The sequence below is a fragment of the Cucurbita pepo genome, chromosome 4 (assembly GCF_057944985.1).
Source record: "Cucurbita pepo subsp. pepo isolate OVF chromosome 4, ASM5794498v1, whole genome shotgun sequence".
Taxonomy (NCBI): Eukaryota; Viridiplantae; Streptophyta; class Magnoliopsida; order Cucurbitales; family Cucurbitaceae; genus Cucurbita; species Cucurbita pepo.
Window position 1 is genome coordinate 2,803,956 of NC_141801.1, and position 10,226 is coordinate 2,814,181.

Sequence of the window (10,226 nt, forward strand, 5' to 3'; positions counted from 1 at the left end):
CTCTACACACAGCCTATACTGCGAGTATGGACTCACCAGCTAGTTCGCACACCACTAGGCCACTTTCCTTATCCAGTGGGCATACTCTGGGAGCCCCTTATGCCGGGACCTGTTAAAACTAGTAACCGTCACGGCAGCGCTATACAAAACATAACGATCGTTGTCCTGCCATTGGATGTACGCGTCCGTACCCTCGTGATGGGATAGGGGTATCCCCTCAAATGCATGAACACACATAATTCATGAGGTCCCCACTACTTCTACATTTATCGTTAATGAACATAACCCCTTGTCACATTCCATGCTTTATGTCCTTCCCATTTTCAATTTACATTTCATACATATTCCTATCGGGGTTATGATTCCAGACAGTTTACCGTGTTTCATGTCATACAATTCATGCTGTTCACATTCACATATTCCATGCAATCATGCCATAATCATTCAGGGACCACATATTGTTACATGCATTACACATCACCTCAGACTAAACAGCATACATAGCATACATTCACGTTCACATGACTACGTACTTAAGCACAATAATCTAGCATACAATGTATCAAATCATAAACAAGTCATAACATAAACACTTCATAGTCATATCGTTCTCTAACTTACCATAGCCTTAACGTTCTTATACCTATCACAGACATATCATTACGTAACGTACCTTAGTCGTATCATCACAAGAACGTATCCTAACGCTATCGTTCTATCAATCTATCACAAGCCTATCACTTTCTACCTATAACCTAACCTTATTTTTTCATCAATCTCTCCTATCCATAGCACTCCGATATGTAACCTAACCTTAACGTTTCATGAACGTATCTTACTCCTATTGTTACATTTCGTTTTGTATATCCTTCTCGTATCCTATCTCAAACATATCCTTGAGCACATCCTACCATAATTATTATCATACAATCCACATATTATAACATAACATAACATATAGGAAACATATCGATCCACAGACAATTCACACATATCAATATATATGACACGTGCAGAACCACAGGGCACGTGTCAACATCAAATATAACCATGTCGATAGTAAGGTCACTTACCTGGCTAGCTTAAGTCGATATCACGAATATATCCTTACTGAAAGTTCGATTCCGTCCTTTGAAATCCAGGTCAACCTATGTGAGCCCATGACATCAGTTTCAAGTTTGAACTCTATAAAATTATTTCTCTAATTTACCACGTTAAAATTCTGATATTTACTGTTAGACAAAATTTAATGGAGTTCCGTGCCCTCTGATATCTTCTATTTTATTTTTAAATTCTGTTAAACAAATCTTCCCTCAATCTTCCCTCCTCCCGCTGTAATTATTTTCATTCTGTAAATAGATTATGAGTTCTGTAAACATCTTCAATTCTGTAAATAAGATATTACTCTAACTCTATATTTATTGGCCAATTTTAATTTGGCTACTATCTTACAGATTTATGGATCTGCCAATTTAACTTCCAATGCTAACAAAAATCTAATTAATTGAATATGAGATCTGATTATTACAGAATCTGGTAAAATATGAAAAACATTTGATCCTAAATTAATTTCTTATACCAATAACTATAAAGAAAAAGGAAATCTGAGAGGATTTTACAGTAATAACAGACCAAAATGTCTGCAGGTAAATCTACATCATATCTATGTTGAAACACCATTTTACTTTTTCTCAAATCTGACGTCTTTTCCGTTAATTTTTTTTTTTTGGACAACTGTGATATTTTAGGGGTGACGAAGGAGGATGCTGTTGGGATGAGAGGTTAGTGGGGAGAGGTGGGTAAATTTTATTTTTAGTTTTATTTTTATGTAATCCTTTTTAGTTATTTATTTTATGAATTATTATTATTATTATTATTATTATTATTTTGACGTATCTATTTTTTTTATAATTATTTTTATTTGTTTATTTATTATTATTATTATTATTTTTGGGCTATAACACCTAGAGAGAGGGACAAAGACAATGTTGAAGCCGGAAGAGTCGCCACATTGGGCGAAAGAGCCAATTTTGGCGAGAAGGGCAGCCGAAAGAGTTGCCACATTGGGCGAAGGAGCCAATTTTGGCAAGAAGGGCGGCGACAACTTGGTTGGCGAAAAAGCTAGTGCGGCACCCAAATTCCGAAGGTAAATCTCTGGAAAAGGTTGATGGGCTTGTCGAGATTCCATATATTTCCTAAAAGAACATTGATGAGGATCCTGAGATTAGGGTTTTTTTAAAGGATGAAAGGAAGATTGGGAAGAAAATGAAAGAAACTATGTTGGTTGAGGAAAAATTGATTGTGTTGGAAAAGGTGAGGTTGTATGTACATAGTATGGTGATGGGTGATTTGGAGGTCAAAAGGGTGGAGCCGAAGAGTAATCAATCAGCTCCGCATGTGGCAGTCATGGAGACTGCACCTTCGGCGTCAAAGCCAGCACGGGTGGTGAAAAAGAAGATGAGTAAGGGATTCATAAGCCATTGAAAATAAGGGATCGGGGTTGTTAAATCGAAAGGGCTCTTATACCATGAGAATGTTTGTTTAATCTACCACACTTCTTAAATGGTGTGAAAGTTATCTTATTTATAATCAAATAAATTACAAGGACATGTAAATAGTAATAAATGGAAATAACAATAAATGGAAAGATACCTATGTAATAAGATATTTGCCTTATAATAAAATATCAAATATGATATACATGGTAAAGTATAATTTATTACTAAATATCCTTAACATTTGTTATATTTCTTTATGATACTTCCTAATCTATTCGATATTAGATCACTCGATCATTAGAATTTAACATTAGAATAGAAATATACCTACACAAATCCCATCAACTCAAGAAAAAATGGTCAAAGTCAACCTTAGAAGAGTCGAACAATCCTTTTACCCCATTGTTTAAGGAGTATGTGTTACCTCTATTATAACCTTAAATAGGGGCATTTAATTAAAAATTTTAGTATGGGTTAATTGCTAAGTTATTGGAGAAGAAAATAGAACTTAAAAAAAATAAGATAGTGAAGTGGAAAATTTTGAAAAGGTAACCATGGGGGAGCACCCAATCCGCCGACCTAGGGTCGGATTTTGGCCAAATTTCTTTAAAAAAAAAAAAAAAAAAAAAAAAAAAAAAAAAAAAAAAAAAAAAAAAAAAAAAACTTCGAACCACGGGACATTTAACCTAAACATTTGAATCGTCCAAATTCATTAAAAACGAGGATGATCAAAAGATAAGAGTTTCAAACATTCGTTCTCTGTATTTCTATTGATCTATGAGTTTTCTATTGACTTAGGTTACAAAATTGAAGTAGGTTGCTCTCAAAGAATTTTGCAGAATTTTTTTTGAATGAATCTTGAATCGAATTACAATATTGAATTGAATATTGGTGAAGTTTACAATATTGAATTCGGATTTCTGATGAAACTCAAGGATGTTAAGTTTACAATATTGGTGAAGAAACCTAGTTGAATCGAATTACATAGGAACAACTAATATTAAAAAGATAGAAAAAAAAAATTAAATTTGAAAATTTCTTATTGAAAACGGAAACGCAAACGTTGAGGTAGGAAGGTTAGAATATGCATGGTGAGGTCCCGAGCAGGGTAACATGGATGTGAATGCTATGTAACTTGTGCAAAACTACCAAATTGGCCCGAAGTGGAGAGTTAAAGTTGCATGCCTATTTTATTGCTTTTTGCTGTGTTAGAAAGAAGGATGAGATGTTATGATATGTGGTCTGGGTTATTGATGAATATTATCTCTTCGTTAAGATTGTATGAATGTTTACATTATGTTTTTTTGTGCTTTAGGTGATTGATAGGAATATCTCCCTAACAAAGTTAAGATTATGGCTCTAGAGTATTTTACACATTGACCTAGGCCAGTATGTTTCTAGTAGACTAAGCCCCTTAGAATCATAAGCCGTGATTAGAGGTCTAGACTTGAATGCATCCATAGATTGGATTAACCTTAAGGAGCTAAATGCTTAGATAAGAGCTTAGTAAATCTCCATGAAAAAAAACAACTTAGAAAGCTTAACAAGCCTAATATTATTCTGACAGTGTCACCAAAGTCTCCACCTCCTATCTTCTCCAGTACGCCAGTCGAGCCAGGCATAAATTCAAGCTTTGGTGTTGTATCTAGTGTTGTATGTGGTAGGAGTTCAAGTATCGTCGAGTCAGGCATAAGTCGAATATTGTAGTGGGATGACGCGACCAGGTGTTGTATCTAGATTGCTAGGGGTCTCCAAAACGACAAGGTGTTGTTCAAGTGCCATTGAGTGAAAAGGGTAGTGGAACGTCTGAAGACATCGTCACACTGTTGTCAACCTGAAGAACTACCTTGGTCATCCTTGGTTACTGTGGAGGACTACTAGGTTCTTAGAGGCTTCTAGGTGGTTTATATCTCATCTCTCGTTTCCAGAACTTTCACGGTTAGCTCCTCAAGCCTAATCCAAGTCTCTAGGTGCACTCAGATCTAGACCTCTGATCATTTCTTACGATCATGGGATGTAGGGTCTACTGGAAATGTTTTGACCTAGGTCAATGTATAATTTTAACTGAATTCTCTCATGCATGCTTTGTTAGGGAAGATATACCTATGATCACATAAACACGTAATTCATAATTTAAACTTCGCCTTGGTCATATTTGGGACCTGATGAGGCTTATTGAGCTCCTAGGGTGGCTAGGGGGCTTAACCTAGAATTCTGGCCCATGACTGTTCTATTTGACTCCTCGAGTCTTTCTTAGTCTGGGAGCACCAGGGTCTAGACCATCTGACTGTCGCTCCTAATCCTAAAGTGCTCAATCTACTGGAGGTGTCCTGACTTAGGTCATTGTCTAGCCAACCTAACTCTAACGCCCTACCTCTATGTAGACTCCAAAAGTAGAGTTATACCAAGTCTTTTTGTAGTTAATTATGCACTCATAAAACCCTTTTCTCATTATTTGCTCCATTTGTTCTAATTAACAAGCACGAAATAGTTCATTATGATTCTACATGAAAAGAACATCAATTTGCATAAATTGAGCTTAATTGTACGTTTAATTGAGTTATTTGGTAAAATTCCAGAACATTTATGTTGAATGATACTGTAGCAAATCTGGAAACAACACTGTTGGCAAATCTAGAAACAAATTGCTGACCTTGATGTTGGAGCAATTCAGAAAGCAAACTTTTCGAAGATGACATGAAAATTTTAATCCACATCAACCATCCACGTGGATAATTGACTACCTAGGAACATCCTAGGTGGACAATTTATTCCTATTCAACCATAAATGGGAAGCCATGCAGAGTGTAAAAAGGAAAAAGGATTCACAAGAGGGAGAGCCACACTTTAGGAAGCAAAAATCGAATTAGACAGCAGCAGCCTTTGCTACTGTGAATTGTTGTGAAATCAGAGAAGAAGAAGAAGAACCCTAATCCAACAACTGTGACAGCAGAAGGAAAAGAAGACCAGAAGAATTGATTAGGGCAAAGAGGTGGACGTGAGAGCTCAAGAGAAGGGAACTTCAATTAAAAAAACAGCAAAAAAGCTTGATAACTCTCTAATTCCTTACTCTCTTTTCTTATTCTATCAATTTAATATGTTTGAGACGTGGATTTCTCTGTTTAATTCAGTTTGTATGAAGAGCTCAACTTACGAAAGTATTTTATGTAGTTTAAGTATGTTGACGGTGTGATTTTAGTTTATTAAAGAGTTGTTAATAATTTACATGTTTGTTTAGTTGCTCACTTCACATATATAGTTGTTTCCTTATTCGGAAGAAGAGAGGGAGCAATAAAATTCTCTTTAATACTCTAATTCCATTGCAATGATACTCGAATGTATAGAAGGGTTACAAATAATTCTTCTCCTAGAGCCTTGCTAATAGAAATTAAAAAACGATTATGGAAGTAATCACGACGCATAACCTTGAAAGTGAGTTTGATATTCTGTTAAAAGGAACTAAAAATTCACCACAAAACTTAACAACTTATCTATTTAATCTCTCTTACCCAAAACTTCCTTATTATTGTTGATTTTCTTCATTAAGATTGTGTAATTAGTTTAAAATCACCGACACCCACTAAATGTTACCCAAAAATCACTTAATTTACAGAAATAATAATAATAATAATAATAAATAAATAAATAAATAAATAAATAAAAAACTAACAAAAAAAAAAAAAAAAAAAAAAGATTGGTTCTACGTGGAATCGATAATTTACTTATTACTTGCTACTTGTGATAGTGTATACTTGCTCTTAGTCTTCTAAATTTTACATCATTTTATTATATACATCCACAAGCGATCAGCAGATAAACCCGCTCCACAGGAGAACACAGTCAAACATCTAGTGCTAACATATATTATATCATACGCACATATAAGCAAAAAAAGATCAACGAGAAGATAACATTCATCAATCATCCGAAGCACAAATCGCAATAGTCCATCCTCCTTTCTAACACAGTGGAAATCATATGAAACATCATTCATCACAAATCTAGTCGGGGGCATTCTTATAATATCTTACATCATGCATACCATACTCATCCACATTGCCCAACTCGTAGTCATGCATATTTTCTTTCTTGCCTTGCATAATACATAAAACAACATGGTTCTCAAAAATCTCAACCTAGTGGCATAACAGTAATTTTTAAAATCTCGACCCATTTACCTAGGGGTAATCTGATTAAGGTTGACTTTGACCAACTTTTCCTATTTTTCACTATTTTTTATTTATATTCTTTTTAATTCCTTGAATTGTTCTAAGTATTTTTTCTACTTCCATCTCATCTTGAAATTCAATCTCTAAAACCTTCAATAAAATATCGAAAGTTCGACTTAAAAGAAAAAATCAGGTTCTTAATTTTTCGTCGGAGCTCAGGTGTTACAACTTCTCTCCTCCTTAAAAACTTTCATACTTGAAAGTTGTTTATGCCTGATTCCCAAAGGTAGGAGATCCTCTTGTCGAATTTTCTTGTCCAAGTTGCTTCATTGTCTCGATTGTAACTCTATTGAACCGTGATTATGGATATCCGTTCACTGCACATTCAGATGTGGTTGATGCAACTGTACTACACCTTATTCACTTTTTAGGGTGCTCCTAAAGCTACCCTCTTGTTTATGATGTTTCACCCTCCCTTGGTTTAAAGGTCACTACTAGGACGCTGTCATCCATTAGGGTGTGATTACAATCACATAGGTTTCATAGGCTCTAACCAAAGTGTACATATCCATCTTCCTAGCATCACATAGTGTTTATGCATAAACTGAGGAAGCCTAGGCAATCTCAAGTCGTAGATATAATCGTTGGAACATGCAATGAAGTGGTTCATCTGATGTTGGCACACTTATCAGTCTATTGGGCACCAAATCATACTTCTTGACCGTCTTCACATCCTATTTTTGTTCTACGAAGGTTACCTAATTCTTGAGCTTGACTACCACTGGATAGTACTTTGTTAAGTAGACACTTTTGAATTGGAACTACGTCACTAGTCCTTTCTCATTGTCGAGTATCTTCAAGGCACTCTTCTACTAAAAGTGTGTCATACCTCTCAGCATGTATGTGACACAGTGTACTTGATACCATAAAGGGCAGCTTAAACATTGTAAGGTTGTCTCTATAGCCTCCAACCATGCTTTCGTTGCGTCTATGATCCCCTAACTCAATACCATATGACCACTACCAACAACTAAAATTATTCGGTTCGAGAACCTTGGCGTATAACTATTACGTTCATATCACCATTAGAACTCTCCTCAAATGTTTCTTGTGAACTAACTCCATCTTGGTGTATGCTGGTATATCGTCAAAGACGACTATGATGACAGTATCAAAAAAGTCTCACGATCACTCCATTCATCTAATCCTTAAACTTTGTAGGGCATTGATAAGGTCAAAGGACACAATGATAATCTTTCTTTACCCATGAGAAAGCAATCCTAAGTTTGTCCTTTTCCATAATCCTCAACTGGAGGTAAGCTGATCTTGCCAAGACCCTTATGATCCTCACTATCTCACCAAAAATAGACTTGTAATTCCTCCTCAAGTGGCCAAACCCTTCTTCATAGGGTGACACATTGTCACGTAGGCAAGATATGCTCACATGCTAGTACATCCTAGCAATCTCTACAAGTATTGCTTGAGAAAAGTCTAAATAGCTATTTACATGAATGAAACAAATCTTCCCGAGCTAACTTTTCTGTGTGTTAAAAACTCCATTTTTTCAAAAAAATTAAGTAGTAGGTCCTAATTCAAGTAAAATTTAGGTCAACATTGAAATCAAAGTGAAAAACAATTGAATGAAGGTCGAAGGGGAAAAAAAGGAGCTTACCACGTGCCTAGAAGGGCTCCCATGCGCTTGTACATACACGTCTAAGGGGAGGAGCAAGCACTCACGACACGATACTTGGCACATGTTGAATCCCACTTCCATGTCAAGTCGAGTCGTTTTGGTGGCATGGGTCAACAGCAGTGGTTCAGGTCGAGCATAGTGGGTTAGATACAGGCATTCATGTCGAGCATATAAGGTCGGATAAAGACATTTGGGTCAAGGGAGAGTGGATTAAATCCTCCAATACACGACACGTGTCACAACCCCACTGAGAGAAAGTAGGTTGTGACTGCCACACGCAAATAGACAAAGGGCAACCATCAAGTGGCACTCATCTGGACATGTAAGGGTCAAGATTGAGAAGTGACATGATACGACCAGAAAGAACACATCCAACATACCAAGAGTGTGTACTGAAACTAAATCGAGGTAGATGCAAGGTTCGAGAGAACGAGGTAACACGAGTGTCAAAGACAAACTCGAAGAGGGCTGAGTAGGGCCCCAGGCCATAACCTCAAAAGTTGTGGTTTCGATATGAGTTTCCACATGCGGCTATATGAAAGATGAAAGATCAAAAAATTTGGTGTCAATCAAATCCCTATGGACTATGCACAAGGACGTTTGTCCACTCGCCAAAATGACGTCTACTCGAGAAGGATTGAAAATGCCTCAAAACCTACTATAAGGGGGTATGGTGTTGGCTCTCCCCTAGCTTTAAGCTCCGTGACCTAAGCGAGCTACCTTATGACACATGCGTGTGTCATAGCGTGAGCGAGTGTCTCGGACGTCTTAATTTGAAAAGGGTCTTTCAAGGGCAATACCGGACGACACGGATGTGTCGGTATTGTACCCCACCCCATGTGTCGAAGGTTGGATTATACACTCGCTATCTTGAACATATGTCGTAAATGGTTCAGCATGGACACGATAGAGTCAATGCTCGAAAAAGCTCAGATGGATGGATGTTTGTGATGCCCCCAACAAGATGATCGACACATGAGTCAGTTCTCAATGGATGTGTTTGAGTAAGCCAAGATGGTCGAGCTGTCTGGAGACATGGGATTGCATCACGATGCATGAGTCGTGTTGTTGGAAACCAAGATGACAATGAGATGTGACATTGTTGTGTCACACATGATTAGAGCGGCGTGTGTGGCCACAAGCTTGGATTTAGTACAAGTTGTGTTTGGTTGACAAAGACAAACCTCGTTCAACGGTCCGATTAAGCCAAAGCTGAGCAAAAAAATGTGAATAGGGCTTGAGTCCCCTTTAAGGCTTGTCATGAGCATGTCAAGATTAAGACATCACACGATTGAAGAAGTACGATCGTGACTACGCAAATCCTAATATGTAGCCGACATTTCTTGGCCAATTGGGCAACACCACTCCTCGCTTGATGTGTGGTCCTATCTTTACCTGACACATGTTCCTTCTTCCTCAACCTAAGAAAATTCAAGAATTCCACCAAGATTTTTTTAACAGTTTTCTATTTTCTTTGAATTTTTGTCTGTGTAACTTGAATCAACATGGTTTTTCTCGTTTCACTAGAGTGGTAGAGTTTTAATCCATCTTTTCAACAAAAAAAATTATTTTATACAATTTTTTAAATGCATAGAGAATTACATGCTTTCAAGTAGACTCAAAATACTCAAATTTAACGTTCTTAACATTCATCAGATCTCTGCCTTTTTGTCCGATTCAACTCTGGTTTTCCTGACGTAAGTTGTGCGAAAACCTTTCAAAGACAACATTGTGTATTTTGTTGTTGATCTATCCGTCCAAACTTCAAAATCTAAGTTGTGAGATTTAAGATTACATAAAAGACCATTTTATTTCTCTTTAGGGGTTGGCCTATACTTAGGCATATCTATGAACATATTCAGCCTC